At 45.3% G+C, this 20,195-nt stretch overlaps 1 protein-coding gene across 5 annotated transcripts in view; it reads left to right on the top strand.

Annotated features, from left to right (window-relative positions):
- The window catches only part of FSTL4 (follistatin like 4), a 197,135-nt gene that overhangs the window by 60,574 nt on the left and 116,366 nt on the right, over positions 1-20,195 (top strand). Inside the window, exon 1 of one of the 5 annotated variants that reach the window (XM_027643578.1) lies at positions 10,295-10,356. The exons of the other annotated variants lie outside the window; for them this stretch is intronic. The gene's annotated coding sequence lies outside the window, so the exon portion shown is untranslated. Of the gene's footprint in view, positions 1-10,294; positions 10,357-20,195 lie in introns of those variants that run through there. 5 annotated transcript variants of the gene reach the window in all.

The following is a 20,195-nucleotide window of genomic DNA, read 5'->3' on the forward strand; positions in this document are numbered from 1 at the left end:
TGTTTACTAACACGATGCTAGAAGAGCCTATTTAAGAAACAAGAATCCATTTGAAGAGTCTTATTAATATATCCTTGTGATACCCTTTGGAGATAGAAAAGCATTACCATTCTTGTGTCTCACAGGAGACCTGGAGACTAAGATCCAGCTCAAAACTTTTCCAGAGCTTTGTAGGCACTGCTTTGCATTGCAGGGCACAGTCTCAGTTGTTTTGGAGGTCTGGCTGTGGAGGGGGGACAGCAGAGCTGGTCAGAGCCTTGACTTGGTGTTTTTTACAGGCAGCCTCTGAATTCTCCAAAGCAGGTAATGAGGTCTGGGATCAATAGACCTTGTATGAAGTTACTCATGGAAAGGGGTCACCTAAAGGCATATTTAGGGGGACAGCACGTGAGCAGATCAAGGCAAAGAGGAATTTTTGCTTGTGATGTTAAAAAGGAGCATCTAAAAAGGACACCTGTGCCTTGCTCCTGGTGCTGGTGCCTCTGGGTATCAGGTGAGATCAGGGTATAGATCAGGCTGGAAACTGCCTCCACCCCTGAGTTAGATGCAGGAGGGCCTCTGCAGCATGAGAAACTTTCCAAAGAAGGGGGAAGAGTCTTGGTTGCAGGGATGCTCAACACTCCACTCAGGGGATTTTCCTCCCCTGGCTACCAAAAAGTGCCTTCAGTTCTTCCATTCCTGACATCACCCACCTTTTTACCACGATGCTTCTGACCTGGGATTTTATTCCTTCCTTATCTCAGACAGTGGTAAAGAAAATGAGCTCTCATTGCAGTAATCAGCCCCTGCAGGGGCTGTATTACACCTAATGATGCAATGTCACGCTTCAGCACTCCCCTGAACACACCATGAAATGATGGCAGGAAAGGAGGAGTTTTGTGTCCCAGTTTAAAGTAACCCTCAAACTCTTTGCCATGGAGCACTGCTTAAATCTGCTTTTCAGCAGAATAACAGCTTTATGGAAGGGAAGAAAGAAAAAATCTCACTTCTCTTCCCACGTGAATAAATAAAAATGTACTTCACACCTCTGTCTGCAGAGATAACATATAGAAAAAAGTTTACCATAAGGGGGGAATAATCCCACGGAGTGGGACTCCACAGAAATATTAGGGTTTTTTTCTGCCATGCAGTTCCTGAGTAACCTTCTGTGTATCCCTCTGTTTCTTGGTGTTTTAATCTCTTCTTTGTAAATCAAGAATGATGGTCGTTTCTTCTAAACTGAAATTTTCAGTAAGGAATTAAGCTACAGGTTTTTAAGCACCGTTAGAATTGTGACATGAAGTGTAAGAATTTGACTGGAGAGAAATCTTAAAGGTGCAAAAATATACAGAATAGATTGGGTTGGAAGGGGCCTTGAGGAGCCTCTCATTCCAATCCCCCTGCCATGGGCTGGGACTCCTTCAGCCAGACCAGGTTGCTCAGGTTCCATCTGCCAGGAGGCACAGTGTGTGTTTTTCTGTTTGCTTTCTGTCAAGCAGATAATTTAATTATTTGAGTACAGTCAGGCTGATGAGGGGGCTGCTTCATGGGGTTTTTTTTCCCAACTGACTTGTTCAATTAAGATTTAAATTCCTGTGTGGAGCTGAGGGACACACAGATTGCATGTGTGTGTATATGTGTGTGTGCTCTGCCATCAGTGACAAAGTGGATGGCCTTAAGGTGTGGCAGAGATCTAATACCCTGATTCTGAACTAGGTCTGTCTCCAGTGAACTAATAAGAAAGCAAACTGCAAAGATTTGTTTTCTTTTGTGTATTTTGGGAAAGGATTCTTTGGTCCTTTAGCTTATCTATCAGATGGGAAGTGCTTTGTACATACTGGTGTGTGACCAGAAGCATTGCTGGATTTGTGCTACTTCAACACATTGCCTTCTGGACCAACAACAGTATTAGGAAGAGCAGAAGATAATTTTTCTCCAGGCAAATGACTGATTTCTCCTTGGCCCAGCCTGGAATGAAATGGGTCCTTGAAATCTTGAGAGTCCAAAACGTTAAAAAAACTCGTGGAAATGTGGGTGAAGCAATGGGAGATCCCAGCAGGAGTGACCTCCCAGGCTTTATCCTGCAGCCTCTCTTACAGCACAGTTCCCCAGACACAAAATTATCAATGCCTCCCCTCTTCCTCAGCTGACAAAGCAAATGATAAATAGGTGGAAAACTTCACCTGAGAATTTGAAGCCCCAAGAGAAATACCCTAAAGCAGAAGTCCTACATCCAGAGGTCTCAGGAGAAATGTCAATCCTACTCTCAGCTGTTCACGTTCTCCTTGATCTGATTGTCTTTCCTGGTAAGAAATACAGTTTGGTTTTCCCATAGGAAAATGTTCTAGTTATGACTTCTCTGCTGTGTGGGGTTTTTTTTTCATTTTGTATATTTTCCCTGCTTTATGAGTTTCCATAGTCATTTCATTGGAGTGTTGGTGATTTTTGCTGGGTAGCAAAATACATGCAGATAAAGTGCTTTTGCTGTGAGCCAAAGTGGAGAGGAAAGAAGTTTTCCTTCCCCAAAAGCACTCCTAAATCTCATGAATACTGGAAAGATAGCTGTGCTCATAATGACAATGGTCCCACAGATGTCCAGAATGAGCAGTTGGCCTGGAAATGTTCCTGTTTGAATAAATGCCTTTGGATAATGCAGTTATATCATTTCAGCACAGTGATTTGGACTGGGCTTTGCTTTCCCATAGCAGCAGTCCTCTTTTTTTTTCCAGTTCTGTTTATTTTTCTTCCCTTTTGACTTTTCACACCCTCTCTGTCTCTTCCCTCATTTTCTCTCACTGCTTTTGGCCAGTGGAAGCTGCAGACACCGTTCAATAGTTTTGCTTCCCAGAACCATTCGAGCACTGCCCTTCCCTGGCAGTTTACACACAGCAGAGAAATCCTGTTCAGAGCTGTGCCTTCCCATTTGCAGCACTTAGGAGTCATTTTTCCCCTTCTTACTTTCCCTTCCTGCTTTTTTTTTCTGCCTGATCAGCAATGCCAAAGCTCCTCTGCACCAGCCCCACTCACTCCAGCTCATTCCTTATTTTCTGTGGTTCTGACATCCTCCCTTTATCCAGGGGGATTGGGGTTTTTATAAAGAGCTCAGCTTTTCTTGCTGGGCTGTGGATCAGCTTTGTGCTGCAGCTGCTCAGATTGGGTTTGTGCTCTGACGTGAATTCAGCCCAACTCAGTTGACCAAACACTTGAACTTTCCATTATGTAAATGCTCTGTGCCTGTTACTTAATTCAGGTTTTTCTGTCCATTCAGTCCAACTTGTACTACAGCTCTGATTTTACGAGATCTGACAGAATTTTATGCAGAGAGATGGGGCTCTGTAAAAGCATGTTCATGTCTGGTGTTCCAGGCCCATTCTTCTCCTTCCTCCCTCCTCTCCTGAAATGTCAGCACAAATTTTTTTAATAATTTGGTCCCATTGCTTAAAATATATGTGTTGGTTTGGGGTTTTTTTTAAGCAAATACCTGACAGTAACATTCCATCTCATACAAGGTCAATCCTGTCCCCATAATAAATCATAATTTTGTACAGATTTTGTACAGAATTTCAAAAGAAATCTCTCTGCCTTTCTCCTTTCTGTTATACACACAGTCTTTCATTTTCAACTTCTCTATCTTTCCTCCAGATTTCAAGAAGTTTCTTTCTAATTAAGGAACATGATAATCTTCTGCATGCTGACAGAAAATTTTCTATGCTTGAACGTAAACAAATTACAAACTTGGGAAAAAAAACCCCAACAAACCAAGCAGGCTGATAACTGATATCACTGCAGGAATCTCAAATAGATATGAATTCAGCCTCAGGTGGTGGTGGTGGTTTATTTCCTCTGTACTTTATTTGTTGTTATTTCTGTCTTTTGTTACTTTCCAGAAGTAATTTGTTCTCCAGAAGAGCATCTCAGAGCATCTCTGGGAAGGTGTTGATGCTTTGCTCATTTAGTGCTTGCAGGACAGGCAGAGCTGCTCCATGCCTGGTGTGGAGGCTGCAAGGAAATCTGCTCCATTTAACACTCCCTCTCTCCAGCTGGAAAGAGTCTGAGTGTGAACTAATGGCACTTTTCCCAGCTGGCAATTAATATTTGCTGATTTAAGTTTGCAGCACTGCTGACAGGCTGCTTTGGTGGCAGGGAGCTGGATTGGGGGCTGCTGGGAGGGAGGCAATTAATCCCTCTGGGAGCAGCCTGGGGGCTCCTGCAGGGATCCTGAGCCTGGAGTGATCATTTCAGTGTCCACTGTAAATATATTAAGAGTTCAAAGAGTTCTAAAGAGAGGTAAGTGCTGTGTATAATGGAGGTGTGTGTTTACTGTTATTAGAACTGAATTCCAGAGGGATTCCTTTCTATTCCCACGCTGTTTTTTCAGCTCTCTCCACTTAGTCTTTTGGGGAGGGATCAATTTTACCTGGCTTTTCAGGCTGAATCCTCTTAAGTGTGATTGATAGCTTAGACCTTATAAACAGACTGCATCAATCCTTGGGGTAGATTATGGAAATTCCATTGATTTATGTGAGGATGGGAACATGGGACAATCTGCTGTGAGCTTTGGTTATAGGAACATGTAGGAATATGTTTAAGGTCTTGAAGAGTATTTTCCATGTTAAAAGAAAATGGAATGCTTACACTCCCAGAATCCATGGAAGGGAAATCTTGTCCCTCTAGAAGTCAGTTGTGAAACTCTCCCTGGTATTTCCCTTTGACTTTCACTGGAAATGAAATGCCAATAACAAAAGCATGGGAAGTTGAGACATAAGAGAAAGAATCCAAAGCAGCAGAGAGCCTAAAGAAGTCCAACAAAAAGAGGTCTAGCATGAGGCCATCTCAGTTTGAAGCACCCCAACTTTCAGCCTGATGCTGTTGAGGGCAGAGAAATGAGATGCAGCTTTTCTTTAGTTATTCTTTAGGGTGGTGTCTGCTCCAAGCCTGGCTCTGGTGAACCTTCACTGCAGTGCTTCCAGGAGAGCTGAGAGGTGATAATGAAGGTTTTTTTGGTAGAAGTTGGGATGGGGATGGAGCACAGGAGGAGGGTGGAGGATCAAAGGAAAGGGTGTCGAGCCTTGTGTTGACCAGTGGGAGTTCCTGTGCAAACTTTGGTGCTGCTGCCTCAACACTCACTGTGTCAGGGGGTGTTTGTCTTTCTTTTTTAGATATTTTTGTGTGCTATCTGCATCTCACACATGCTCATCATGATTTGGTGGCAGTCTGGACTCACTGCATCCACCTCACTTTTCTTTGCAAACCAGATTAATGTTTATTCGTACATTAATTTGGGAGCTTAAACCACACTTAAATATTGAAGAGCCTCATGTAGAAAACATTAAAGGCAAGTTTTGCTTTTTTAGTGTGTTGAATTTAATATTAGCTCCCATCACTCCATCAGCAATTTTCCAAACCGCTCTGGGTGGGGTAACCCTGGAGAAATGCCAGCAAAGTGGGGCAGGATAGTACAGAGTCATGACTAAAAAGTGACACATCTACTGAGCCTCTGCATTGCTGAGCCTCTTGCAGTCCTGAAAAGAGCTTGGATGCTCAAAATTTATCTGTTTTTTTTTTTTTTTCCCAACTCAATCATGTTAAAGGTCTTTTCCAACCTAAAACATCCTACTTAGTGTCCCCATCCATGGTTTCCTAGTGGAAGGGAATGATGGCACATGCCATTTCCCAGGTCATTTCAAGTGAAGTAAAACAAATATTGCAACACGTGGGAACTTGCCTTAATTTCTCTAAAATTACATAAATTGTATCAATAGAAAAACTACTGATTTAATTAAGTCACCTTTTGAGAGGTGACTTGCACTTTGGTGCCAGGGGGACTCTGCATGGGACTCTCCAGCTCTGTGCTGAGCCAGAGGCCAGGGAGAACCTTAATTTAATAATTGAATAATAAAGAAAAAGGCCCCAAACCTCAGAGAGATGGAGAGATTGCTTTAAAAAGAAAACTGAAAAGGTTAAAAGGTAGAGATGAGCATTGAAGATTAAGATTATTAGATCATGGTAAAGGGCTCTGCAAACTGAAGGGAGGAACACAAATGGGTGGAATAAATTTTAGGGCTGGGGAGACTCAGGCAGGGAGATTGGGAAGTGCTTTAAAGATAACAATGACTGATGCTTGAAAATAGTTGATTAAAAGCCGTTCAGCACAAATGCTAATTTTCCTGGCTGCTCTGTATTAAAATCCATGGAGCCCATTGAAATTCCGAGTGCCTGGGAATACAGGCTGGATGCTGTGGGTTCCATGAAGGGGCTGCAAGGAGCTTCCCCCAGCTTTCCCTCCCTTCCTGCCCCTCCGCTCCAGGATTTCACAGGCACTTCTTGCTGATGCTCCAGAGGGCTGGATCCTACCAGAGGTGTCCTGAAGTCAGGGAAATATGAGTCAAAATGAGCATTTCACAGCACGAGGTGCTGATAAAGCTCTTTGTAATGTCCCAGTTGCTGTTGTGCAGGTAGTGCTGGAGCTGTTCCCTCCTCAGGGTGGGGTTATCTGCCTTCCCTCGCCTGCCTGCAGTGAAATCGCTCCCACAAGTGATAGAAGTTGGCACAGGGAGGTGATGAGTGATCTGAATTTTGATCTGTCTGCTCGTGACTGGAAGGCTCTTTGGGTAGCAACTGTTTTTTTGGTGAAAACACGATTAATGGGGATGAATTTCAGTGGTAAATTAATTATCAGTGCAACTGGAGGGATGGGGGGTTCTGTAGGAGCATCATGGAATGGTTTGGGTTGAAGGGACTTTAAAGACCATCCCTTCCCACCCCCTGCCATGGGCAGGGACACCTTCTACCATCCCAGGCTACTCCAATCCCCATCCAGCCTGGCCTGGGACACTTCCAGGGATGGGGCAGCCACAGCTTCTCTGGGCAACCTGTGCCAGGGCCTCCTCACCCTCCCAGGATATTCCTTCCCAATATCCCATCTATCCCTGCCCTCTGGCAGTGGGAAGCCCCTTGTCCAGTCATGGGTGGGGGTTTGGGATGGTGCTCTGGGGGAGGGTCTCAGTGCCCCATCCCTTTGCCCAGTGCAGGCTCAGGTGGTCCTGGTGCAGGTCAGGGATGCAGGATCCAGCCATGGCTTTCCCAGTGCAGGGGCTGATGTCCTGGCTTCTTCCTGGGAATTAGGACTGCTGCTGTTGCTGGCACCTTCCTGTGGGGTCTGCTCCACTGCTGGAGCCTACATGTAAATCCCATTACCTCTAATTGAGTGGGGATCAATCACAAATTAAGGAGTAAGAAGAAGGTTTCCAGGTGAGATTTAAATGGAAGGCTTTTACTGATAATATTTTGCATTTTCCATCAAAGTGTCCTGGAATGCTTTACGAAGATTAATGAATTAGACCTCACAACACCTTTGCATGCCACAAAAATAGTAATCCACCCATTACAGAGGGGGAATTGCAGTCTAGAGGAGAACCAGTGACTTTCTCAAGGTCATAGAATAAAAAATATCAGAGCTCTTATTAAATCATCCCAATTCTGGACTCCCTGACCCTGCAGGCACAGGTCAGTCTTGGGGGCCCTTGTCCAACAGCAGCCAGTCTCCTCACCAGAGGTTTTCCAATGGAAGAAGCCATGATGCTGAATTCCAGCCATTATTAGAGTTTGGGGGTTTTTTTTTAATTTAATCCAGAGCAAGCCAAATAGTGTGAAAACATTTGGGGAGAGTATTTAGTTGTGTTGTGGTATGTAAGCATTTGGCTGTATCCATGGCCCTGGAGTTTGCTATTCGTGAATATTTTAGCAAATTGGTTTACTCACAGGAATGTTGCCAGGAAGCAAATGATCCTGAATATTTGTAGGAAAGCAGATTTAGCTTTGTGTTTGCAGTTCCCACTTGCTGTGGGAGCGTTATCTGAGCCCCATCTTAACGCTCCTCTGGGAGGACCAGCAGAGCCAATTAAACCCAATCTCCTTGGGAAGTGTGATTCTCAGAATCCACCCCTAAATAAACTCAGATATAAAGAGTTCTGTCTTTTAATAAAGACAGGCAGACAGCTGGCCCAGCTGTGTGCAGCTCACCCTTGGCACAGCACGTTGCAGGTGAACTGGTAGCAAGAGCAGCATCTCTTCAGGGCTTGCAGGAATCTCTGATATTTGGTCTTTTTTATTTACTCCTGTGCTGGGGGAAAGATATAGAAGTACATATTTTTGGTTGGGGTGTCCCCTGTGATGAGATTTTCTGACTGTGCTCTGGGTTCTGCCCCATTCCTCTGGCTTGAGCTGTCAAACAGTCCAACAGAAAATTGCTGTGGCGCTGTTTCCATGTGGCCAACGTTCAAGGATTTGTACTTGAGTTGTAGAATAACAGAGAAAAAACCCTTAAGTGCCCTGACTACCCACTCAGCTGAAGGGCTCCCAGTGCTGGGAATTGGCTGTGAGCTGTGCAGAGGCTGTGCCAGGGTGGGACCATGGGGGGCTGTGACACACTCGGGTCCTCCTGAGGATGCTCCTGCATGGAGGGGAGAGATTTTGGTCCACTCAACATGTGGAGCATCATCTCTGGCTCAAAGACTCCGTGGTTTCAGCTGCACAGACACATCACTGTGGTGTGTGGCAAGGGAGCTGCTCATTTCCATGGGCTCGATGCCATCAGTGCTGGCAGAGGTGGGATATTGGGAAGGAATCCTTCCCTGTGAGGGTGGGGAGGCCCTGGCACAGGTTGCCCAGAGAAGCTGTGGCTGCCCCATCCCTGGAAGTGTCCAAGGCCAGGTTGGACAGGGCTTGGAGCAGCCTGGGCTAGTGGAAGGTGTCCCTACCCGTGGCAGGGGATTGGAACTGGGTGAGATGAGCTTTAAGTTCCCTTCTAGCCCAGACCATTCCATGATGATTCTATGAAGTCGTGCTCTCAGTGCTGCACCTCTCCATCCTCAGCTTCCCATTCCTTTCCCATTTGTTCCCTTCAGTGGTTATCATCAGACTTCATCCCTCACCCTGCTGTAGGTGTGAGAGATGCAGCCATTTTTTGGGAGAAATTTATTCAGAAGGATACTTTCCCATAAGCAGGAACTCAGGGGTCAGCCCATCTAAATGCAGCTGGTACAACCCTTCCAGCATTTTGGAAGAGCTCCCCATCCAGCATTTAAGTGAGATGCTCAGCACATCTGGAAAACATCTGTCTTGGACTCATAATTTGGCATTGTCATTCTTGGAGTGACTGTAAAACAGGGCCTTGTGGAAAATGTTTAATACTCCTGGACACATTGTGTTTTGTGTTAATGGTGAAATCGCTTGTTAGGTCCAAACTAACTGGCAGAAAATCTTGCTGAAGCTGTACAGTGGTGAGGAAGTAAAAGGCTGTTAAGGCAAAAACCTCAGCCCCTCTGAACCCAGGAGATTTTGGCTGCGTTTTTACTGGAACAGAACTGAAAGCTAATGAAGGCGTTTTGTGGCCCCACACTGGCTTTCAGCTGGGTTTTATTTTACATAATGAGTTGGGGAAAATTGCAGTGCAGTTACTTTGGGCTCACTTTAGAGAAGTGAGCAGGTTGCAGGCTGCTGTCCTGGGCTCATCCATTCCAGCGAATCCCTTTGGCTCTTTTCAAATGGAAATGCTTTGTTCTCCTTTACCTGGGGCTGCTCCAGCCACAGCCAGCCCAGGAAAACCATGGGAGCCCTGCTTCCCCAGGCAGCTGCCTCCCAAATCCATCTCCTTTCTGGCCTCATGGGATCTCTGGCGGGTTTTTTTTTAAGTCAGATTTTGCCACTTTCTTAAATTGATGGTGATTTTCTAATGGATTGAAATTATTCCAAATGGCCCCCTTTTTATGTTTTCAGAAACATTGTTCTATTTTTTAAAAAATCATTTATTTTATTTTCTGCATTGGGCTGAGGTGTTTTTCATATAATTATGTGAACAGACATTTGGCTCTTTTATCTTCTTCTTTTCAATCTTAGTGTATTTATCTATTTAACACTCCCTTGCAGTCACCTTTGTTTTGGAGGCTTCAAAAGAGATAAAGAATTGGAGAAGTGTTAAAGAAATGCTTCATTGTCCTGTTTGATACTGTAATGCCCCATGAGAGTGGATCTGGTTTGTGCTGACATCTCATCTGTGCTGCCTTGTCCACACAAATGAAAGTCTTTGATAACCTAAGCTCTGGGAATGTTACCCTTCTTAAGTTAGGTTCCCACTCACAAGTCATGTTTTGGGATAACTGTTAGTGTTTTATGAGCTTAACTTTATTTTTATTGATATTAAGATACATAAAACTCTAACAGTTACCCCCAAAGAACACTTGCCAGTGGGAACATGACTTAGGAAAGGAGCAGCCTTGAATCCCCAAATCTTGTCTCCTTCCTCCTCAAAAAGGCTCCAGAAAAAGCCCATCATTCCCAAAAAGGAGCTGGAGAACTCTGACATTTCAAAGTAATCAGGTGGAATTATTGCATTTCGAGATATCTTTAACCTGTTTACTGACATTTCCTTCCCATCATCTCCTGATGTTCATTGGATCAGGAACCAGCCTGGAGCCACACGTGCAAAAGGCTTCATCGGGTGGTTTGATCTGGGCATGTGAAATCTTTGTAGAAAATAAGATATATCCTGTGTATCTTACGATCCTATGGAATATCACAGTTCTTGAGGGTTTTTTTTTAATCTTCTGTGGGGTTTTTTTCGCATTTATTGATTATTCTATTTTTCTCCTCCCAACTTCACCCAAGTTCAGAGCTGTGCCCGATGGCAAGAGGCATCTGCCATCAATAAGTTCAAAGGAAATGGGAACAGGGCTGTGAATGTTTGCTATTTTAAAAAAAAGGAATACCAATCTTTAGTTAAAATGCAGGAAGAGCATTTTTAGGGGCATTGAGAATTCTGGTCCAACTCTGTAGGTGGCTGTAGCTCGTCGTGTCCTTTGGCAGGACTGCTGTGGCTTTTGAATGATGGAGTTGGAAAACCTTCTAAAAACTCATTCTAAGGAAGGTAAAAAATAATCTAGCTTAGTGTGTTGAAACAAATACTTAAAACTGTTGTAAAAATAATGTTGTAATTTACAGTCTTGGTGTGAATGAGCTTTTGAGTGAGTAGGTGCTGTCTAAAGCCAAGCCAGGCGAGGTTTATCCCTGTGGAGACACTTCAAATACTGAGTAAACAGGAGATTTATCTATGAATTAGTTTCTGTGATAAGTCCTGCCTTTCTGTGCTGCATGAAGTGTTTCTAAGGTACATGTTAGCACCTGAATTAATAATTTCTTAAAGGTTTAAAATGAAAGAAAGCTTAGTGTTCATATGTATCTTGTACTCTGAATGAATGGTGAATACTGTGATCTTGGAGGGCTTTTCCAACCTTTATGATTCCATGTGAAGAGACTCCTGAGCACTTTGGAAGATGTTGGTCTTAATTTTCCTTTCATTGTTGCATTTGGCTTGGTGCTTTTTACAGTAGGAAAACACAACCCCCTGAATGTTTCATAACAAAAAGCACAGAATAAGTTAAAAAATCAGCTCTCAGTTTATTGCCACGATATTTCCAGTGTCAGTTCACGGTTTTCTTTGATGAGGAAAGCAGGAGCTCAGTGATGAGAGAGCTTTTTGTCAGTAAGGGCTGTTTGTAGGAATTTGCCACAACAGGTAGAAACTGGGAGGTTTTTCTTCCCTCTGTGCCTCAATGCTGTGAATTCTCCCTGAATTTTAACAGCAGTGAGGAGCTGTAAGGATGAGGGATGACCTGAGCAGGTTTTTTTTATCATTCCCTGCTCCCACTGGCTTCCATAAAAACTCACTTTGCCCCATCCCTGCGCTGCTGATGGAGACAGCAAAAGGTGCAGGCAAATGGGAAAATAGACTTTGTTAGTGTGAAACAGGGAGGAGAATGGACAAGTTCCCTTCTCCAGGCCGATTTCCCCTTTTCTGTGCATTGTTTGTGCCACAAGGGACCAGCAGTTTGGATCCAGAGTTTTGATCTGAGGGATCCAGGATCCAGCCCAGGGCTCTGACGTGGACCCAGCTGTGGGATGGGCACCCTGGCAGCCAGGTGGCATTTGGGGTGCAGTGGAAGGCACCAAATAAAGACAAACCAGGCTGTTTCTTTTCTGCTTGGGCGTCACTGACCCATTTTTAGCAGCCTGTTTTGAGGAAATTATGATTAATTGTGCATTTTAATTAGCTGTTAAATAGTTCCCTACTTGATTAATCTAATTACTTTTTATTTATGCTGTCTTCATCCAAGGGAGAGCCTGTGTCAGTGCTGATTGCAGCCTCCCAGCTCTGGAGAAAACACTGGGGAAGGGGCTCTCCCTTCTGCTCCATTATTTATATTTTCAATTCTTTGCATGGGTTTATGCACTATAGTTTTTTTTTCTTTATAAGTTGACTTTTAAGCATCAAGCTGAGAGATGGAGACTTTCCACACTAAAAAAAAAGGCCCTTCTGTCCTGATTTTTACCTACTTTGCTCTCTGGTGAAAGGCCTGAGGGCACCCAGGGACTTTGTCCTGGTTTTCTGTGGATGCTGTTCCCAGGTGTGGTGGTCAGATGTTCTAAACAGCAGCACAAGCTTCTATAGAACTGAGGGAACACTGAGCAGGTGCCATGCTTGGGTGGAAAACCTTTTAATTTTTAGTTTCATTAAGTAATTTCCCCTCAAAACAGTGCTGTAAATTAATACCTCAGTAATAAAGTCCATTGTTTTAAAACAAAATAAAAATCAAAACAGTTATAAGAGCATAAAAACAGATTGAAAATCGGGAGGAAAATAAAAATAAAAAAATTAAAAAAAACACCCTCTTGTCTTGGAAGATTTGAGTCATTGCAGGAAGGGATTCTCGGCATGAATCAACTGTAATAATTTTTAAATAATCGCTGTTAACACTTTTGGTGAGTACCTAAGTGCAGGCTGACATATGGTGTGTCAGCAGGAAGCACTGATTTAGAGTTTGATGTTACATCCCAGTTTCCAAGCTGTTGGATAGCAGAGGGGGAAGCGTTATGCAAGCAGACAGGTGGTGAGGGCTCAGCAGCTTGGTGGGCAGGTGGGATGTTGGCCTGCTCTCTCCATGGAGAACCCGTGCTTTCCTTCTTCTCATTGGCCTCTTTTCCCCATCTGCACTTTTTTTTTTTTCCCTCTTTTGCTGCTTTTTTCAGCATCCTCAGCTTTGCTGGGGGAGCAGCCCCAGCACAGCTCTTCAGGAGGGAGAAATGGAAATTTCCTTGGGTTTTGGATGAGGGAGGAGAAGGAGGCTCAGGCTCCTTCTGTGCCAAAGATAAAGCTTTTAAACCAAAAGATAAAGCTTTTGCAAACCAACCCTGTCAATTTGGCAACTCAAAAATGTCCTGTTTATTGTTTTTAAGAGCAGGCACTTTTCCCCCTGTGAGTTCCACGCTTCAGTGACCACCTCTCTGTACCTTTTGTGTAATTTCTTGATGTCCCAGTTGCAAAGGAAGATACTGATGGCTGTCTTTGGAAGCTTTAGCAGCCCCACATTTTAGGAAGAAAATGCTGGCAGTTTTCCCAAATTTCTGCCATCTGCTGGAAACAGCCTCAAAAAAGTACAAACTTGCACCTACTTGGCAAAAATTTTCAAGGTAGGAAACCAGAGTAATGTAGAGAAGGGATGTAAAGTCATGCCATGGAGTGCAGCCTGTTGCAAACTGCTCCCTGAGAGGGACAACTTCCAGCTGGTTCCAACCACACAGGGTGTGGGCAGAGCCCCCATGGACCATGTCCATGGACCGTGTGTCACATCACTTCAGATCCTTCAGGGTCTTGGACATCCTGATTTATAGAAATGGTCTGCTAGAGGATGTAGCCAAGATGTTTGCAGTAGAGAAGGAAGAGGAGCCAGCGTGGCACATCATTTCCACCTTGTCCCAGGCTCTTCCTCCCTTTCCCCTTCTTCTTTCCTGCTTCTTTCCTGCTCTTCCCCTTCTTTTTTTCTTCTTACTTCCCCCTCTTTTTTATTTTTCTCTCTGTAACTCAAGACGCTGCATTTTTCCTGTGGAAGCTCCACAGCAGAGCTGTGCTGACTCTGGAGCAGCAGGAAATCCAGTCTGTGATGTGAGCAGGAGTTGAAGACTTCCCAGCTGGAAGCAAAGCTCCTTGCCAGGCTCAGCAGAGCTGAGTTTGTCCCACAGGAATCTCAGGTGCTGTTGGAGCATGTGTTTTAAAGACACCACAGAGTAAGAGGGCAAGGAGGCAAGATGAATAAATATGTCTTTACGTGCTGTAGTGATGTAGGTTTTTTGTTGGACTTGGGCTTTTGGAGCCTTATACAACTTTAGCAAAAGTTGGGATTTAAGTTTTTGCTTTTGAGTTTTATTGTGACTGGATGAAACCTTGATTGCTGAGCCTTTCAGCAGCTGCACTGCAATAAATACCTGAAAAGTGAATCTAAATAGAACTTAGTGAATGAAATGCAAATATGTGTATTTGAGTAAAACATGTGCTCGTATCTTATAGGCAAATGTACAGTTTTAAGGAGCTGCTTTGAAACACCATCTGCAGAAATCCCTTAATATTAAATCGATATATCTTTTTCTCCAGGCTGGATTCACGTGCAGAAACAGCCAAATACTTTCTGAATACAAAGTAACTCTGCAGGGTCGTGCACTCTGTCTAAAGCCTCGTGGTTTTAATGATTCAGCTTTAATTGCTGGTCCCCCCCAGCTGAAAGCCACAGCTGAAGGCACTTTGTGCTTGTTCTTCTGAGAACTTGTTGCCACCATAGATGCGGGTGGGGGTTGTGGCTAAATCACGTTTGCTGAGTGTTTTCCTTCCATTTGGAGTAGGAGTGGGAGTTCAGCTCCAGCAAACCAAGCTGCAGGCTGGGACTGTGGGTGGATGCTCACGGGGGAGCCCCTGGGTTCTGCACCCCAAGTCCCTGTAACCTGAACAAAAGCAGCTGATGTATCATTTTTTGCCCTGGAAATCAATGCCCATGTGCCCAGTGAGCTCACACAGAGTGCTGGTAATTCCCAATATCTCTGTAAGCCCCAGTATAACAACAGGGCTTTGCCACTTGATCTGCAGGCTTACCCCAAATCAGCCTCTGCTAAAACGGAATTATTTGGCAGGAATAAGCCATCCTGGAGGGAGCTCACTGGAAGGAGGTGGGTGGCCTGGGGAGCTGTTTGCTTTTCAGTGCACTTATGAGTCCTGGTAGCTGAAGTGTCCCAAATTCTTGTGGACACTTTAGTGCTTCCTCAGCTGGTTTATCTGTTACCCTTCCAAAGGCCAGGGGTTTGGGGCTGGGTGTCCCCTGTGCAGCAAAGGCTCCCTCTGGGTTTGCCCATTGAACATCCCAAGGCTGGATTTCTCCAGATGAGTTTGGGTTTCTCTCAGTGCCCCAGTAATGGCCCTGCAGTCAGGGAGGGGGATTTGGAAGCCTGGCTGTGCTCACTGGGAGCGCAAGGATGAAAGCAAGCAGTTATAGATGGTGTCTGCTTATGTCTTTGATAGCTTGCAGTAAAATCTTAGCAGCAGCTCAGTTCATGTCATGTCTTAAACTGCTCGTGAAATAAATCCAAGTGCCAGCTCTGCACGCAGCTCTGCACTCCTGGGCACGGAGAATTTCTCATCTGAAGCAACCCAGAGGCAGTGATAGATGAAATGCTGGGAGCAGTGACCTGCATCCCCTCAGTGTGTGCCACGGGAGTGACACACGTCCTGGTGGATCCAGGATGGGTCTCGCTCAGACGCTTCTCTGGGCTGATAATGAAAACAGGGCCCAAATCTGATTTGAGAGCTGAAAAATGGGAAAAGCGATCTGGCAGCTGAAGTGCAGCATTTACCTTGGGAAGCCTCCTTGCTTGGATTGCCAGGGGGAAATCAGCAAGAGAAAACACCTCCCAGTCTCCAGCTGAATACCCCTGGTGTGGAAGGTGCCAGAACATCACCAGGGCTGCAGAGCTGAATGTTTGCAGGGCAGTTTGCCTTTAGTTTGCACCAGTATGACATAAATTGGTCTTGGGGAATTCCCCTGGCAAAGCACACAGCTCCCTGTGACAGTCTTGTTTGCCATCACTGTTTTTGACCCTATTCTTTCTTGCATGTTTTCTTTAAGGAGAGATGAAGGTGCATCACCTGTTCCCAGGGTTGCAATGTTGTGTTATTTCATAGAATTGTTTAGCTTGGAAAAGCCCTCCAAGATCATCTGCTCCAACCACTCCCTCGGCGCTGCCAGTCCCATGATCCAAGTGCCACATCCACACATCTGTTAAACACCTCCAGGGATGGGGACTCCACCACTGCCCTGGGCAGCTGAGCCAGGGCAGAATGACCCTTTCAGTGAAGAAATTCTCCCCAGTATCCAACCTAAACCTCCCCTGGTGCAATTTGAGGCCATTTCCTTTTGTCCTCCCCATTTCCATGGATGAGGACTCCATATCTGTGCTGGGCTTGAGTTATGTTTGCTGCTGTAGATCTGTGAGTCATCTTGTTGGAGGCTGGGGTGAAGTCAGTATGTGTTAGTGAGAGCTTGTCATTAGTGCTGACATTATTAGAATGCCTCATTTCTCTTTCAGTAGGTGTTTTTAGTGATATGTAACAGAAAAGGGGAATCTATATCATGGCTAAAAATACTGCAGAGCAGTGTATTTATGGCTCTTGTTGCACTTTTGACAGTTGTGGGTTGTTTCTTTTGCTGGGAAAAAATGTTCTTTTGTGTTTTATGAAGAATTGGTGACATCTGGTGATCACTTCTAATGAGCCCTCTCAAGACTGCCGACAGAAATAAACCTTTTAGAGGCAAAGATTTGTCTCGCAGCGTGTTATGGAGAGCGACTGCAATTAGCACCTAATCCCTGCCCGAGGTCGGCTCGGGAGCGTTCAGATCCTGTGTCAGGGCAAAGACTCTGCTGGGAGCTTGTTGCAGGATGGAGCAGGTTGTTCCCTGGCTCTCGGGTCTGACTGAATAAAGGCCTCTCCAAGTGAAAAGGGCAGTTGTGGTGCTCTGCTCCCCGGGAGATGGGCATGGGGAGCTCTCAGGAATGTCAGAGGGGGGTGTTTGCAGGGTCTGCACAACTCTGGCTTCAGTTCCATGCGTTTATGTTTGTTAGCAGGGCGTGGAGCCTGTTTTGGTTCAGAGTTTTGTCATTTGGCTTTGAAGTCTAATAAGGCAAAAGTGGGAGAATGGGAAGGTGGTTTGGAGTGCAGAGGGGTGTTGGTGAGGGATCGATGAGGTGGGGACGTGCTGCACCTGCTCCAACCATCCGCACCCTGCTGGGATTCCCGGCTGGAATTGCAGCACTCAGAGTGTTCCTGAATGTGCTGGCAGCAGCCAAAGGGGCTTTTTTCCTCTGCTCTGAAGAAATGCTGGGAAAATTGGGGTTGTTCAGCCTGGAGAAGAGAAGGCTTCAGGGAGACCAGAGAGCACCTTCCAGTGCCTAAACAGGGCACAGGAGAGCTGGAGAGGGACTTGGGACAAGGGATGGAGGGACAGGACACGGGGAATGGCTTCTCATTGCCAGAGGGCAGGGTTAGATGGGATATTGGGAAGGAATTCTTGGCTGGGAGGGTGGGGAGGCCCTGGCACAGGTTGCCCAGAGAAGCTGTGGCTGCCCCATCCCTGGAGAAGTGTCCAAGGCCAGGTTGGAGCAACCTAAACTTAGTGGAAGGTGACCTTGCCCATGGCAGGGGTGGGACTGGATGAGCTTTAAGTTCCCTTCCAACCCAACCCATGCTATGATTTTATTAACAGGATGATCTGCATGATGTTGTTTCCCTTAATCAACATCCCAACTGTTAATACCTTTCTCATACTCTCTGATGTGGGGAAAGTTGGGTTGCAGTGGGGTTTTTTGTGTGTCTGAACAGTAAGGTAGCCTTTTAAAATCTTTTAGGAGGAAAGAACTATGTTGGCCTGATTGTAGAATTTTGCCTAGTTTTACCGATAGTGAAACTGTCTCTATTCACACTGTGCTGCCTTTGTTTGCAAAACAAAGTAAAGTTTCAAAATGGTTTTCATTTTAGTGTGCTTGAACTTGCTTTGACCTTGTAAAATGTTTTGTGGTTAGTTGAGAATTTGACTGCCTTTTTTTTTTTTTTTGTAATTTGAAGATATTTTTATTTGGTGAAATTCATGAGTATGTCAGAAGTCTGATATTTTTATTTTTGAAATAGTGACTTTGCTCATAAAAAGCTATCATTTTATTTAAAAAAAAAAAACTTTGAAGAGAATTACTATGCATGGGTTAATTAAAATAATTCATTGAAAATTCAGAGTCTGCTCTGAATGACTCCTTGTCTCTCACTGTGCTCTGCCTTGGAGCTGTCTTATGTTTTTAAACAAACAAAAATTAGCATTCAGGAAAGGGGAAAATACCCCTCGAGTAAATTGTACCCATTGGGTGCAAAGCTAGTTTTATTGAAGAGAATTTGGCACATCAGTTCATTGAATGCAAGTGCTAAAGGTGGGTAAAAATAGATATATTTCATGCATATGAGGCAGCTTTCAAGGAACGTGGTTTTAACTCAGCTTTGCCCACAGCATTGTGAACTTCTGCCATTCTGTTTGGGGAACAGACAGACAGACAGTAGCTTTTCATGTGCTTTGTGTGCTGCCAACCCACTGCATGGGAACATTGCAGAAATCGTGGGTTGTATTTGTTTTTAAGAAAGATCTTCCCAGGTTATCTGACTCGAGCAAGCCTAGACCCAGCCTGCATAAATCCCTCTGGGTTCTTGTGAATGAAGTGGCTCTGAAACACGGAAGGAATGGCTACAGTAGCGTTTCTCTGACTTCTTTGCTCAGCTACAATCTCCTCCTGCTGTTCGGTTTTTCTAATCCCATCCCGAGCAGTGCTTTTGCTCCTGGTCTGCACGACCCCCTTCCTGATCCCATGAATAGATAATCCATGGAAGGGGCTCAGTGCTGGCCCTGGCTGACCCTCTGTTGTTCTGTGGTGCTGCAAATAGATGAAGCTATTGATGATATCTCTGAATTAAGTGGCAAATAAAGCAGTAGCTGGCTGTGCAGGCCCGGGTAATGCACACACTGATATGGAAACCAATAAGCATCTCCTTGGCAGCTTTTTATTTCCCAGGTTTGCCAGGGGAGATACCAGTGCAAGGAACAGTCTGGAAGCAGTAGGCCCTTGGTAATTTGTGCTCTGCTCTGTGCATGGAGGGGGGACTCAGAGTAGTGTGGCCTTGGGGGGGTGGTTCTCAGTGGGCAGGTACAGGAGCATCCTCAGTGTCATCAGCGAATCCCAGAATGGTTTGGCTTGGAAGGGACCTCAAAGACCATCTCATCCCAACCCCTGCCATGGGCAAGGACACCTTCCACCAGCCCAGGTTGCTCCAAGCCCCATCCAACCTGGCCTTGGACACTTCCAGGGATCCAGGGGCAGCCACAGCTTCTCTGGGCAAACCTGTGGCAGGGCCTCACTACAATGCAATTGTCTCCTAATCTTGTGGACTGTTCAGAGCTGGGTTGCAGTGGCTGGACACTGATGCAGGGTGCTCTCTGCTGGTTTCCTGTGCTCTCTAAGATGTTTTGAACTTTCTGACTAATTGCAGCCAAACTGCACAACAGAGGTGCAGAGCCAGGTGATGGGTTTCATGAAATGTGAAACCCTGTTGTGGTTGTCCACGGGTTGTCAAGGCTGGAGCTGAATTTGCTGAGAGACACTGGAGAATCAACATAAGAGGGAGCCATCGTGTGTGAAAATTGGGCCAATGAGCTCAGTACATCCCAGTACTCTGGGAACAACTTCTGCCACTGCACAGGAGGAGCCAGCCCACTTTGGTGCCAGGACATGGAAGGAGAGGGATGGAGATGCTCTGCTCCTCTTGGGAACCCCTGGGGAAGGACAGCATTTAGGGTGTGCTGGCCCCAGCTGCAGTTGTGCTGTAGCTGCTGCTGCACAGCTGCTGGGTTGGGTTAGGTTTGCTTTTCTAGCCCTGAGAGCAGCAAGGAGTGATGGATGTTGGGCCAGGAGAAGTTTGAAGGATGGGGGGAGGCCAAGTCCCGACCGTCCTGCTCCTGACCTGTGCATGTTTTGCTGCTTGTTCCCTCTCAGCTCAGTATAATTTTAGTCTGAATCTGATGGGCACACCTTGTAAGGGACATCTGGCATGTCAGCAGCAGTAGCTGAGGAAATATGGATGCTGTCTTTTTTAAAGGACTGGGTCCTTTCTCATTATTTGACTTTATCTCTTTTCTAAGAGATCGGTGCCCGGTCCAGGTGCCTCCATCCCTGGTGGCACTGCCAGTGTGGGTCCCCAGCTCCCATTTGATTGTTAAATTGAATTATTTCCTCCTTTATCTTTGAAAGCA

Source organism: Corapipo altera, unplaced genomic scaffold, assembly GCF_003945725.1.
Source record: "Corapipo altera isolate COAL_440 unplaced genomic scaffold, ASM394572v1 75, whole genome shotgun sequence".
NCBI lineage: Eukaryota > Metazoa > Chordata > Aves > Passeriformes > Pipridae > Corapipo > Corapipo altera.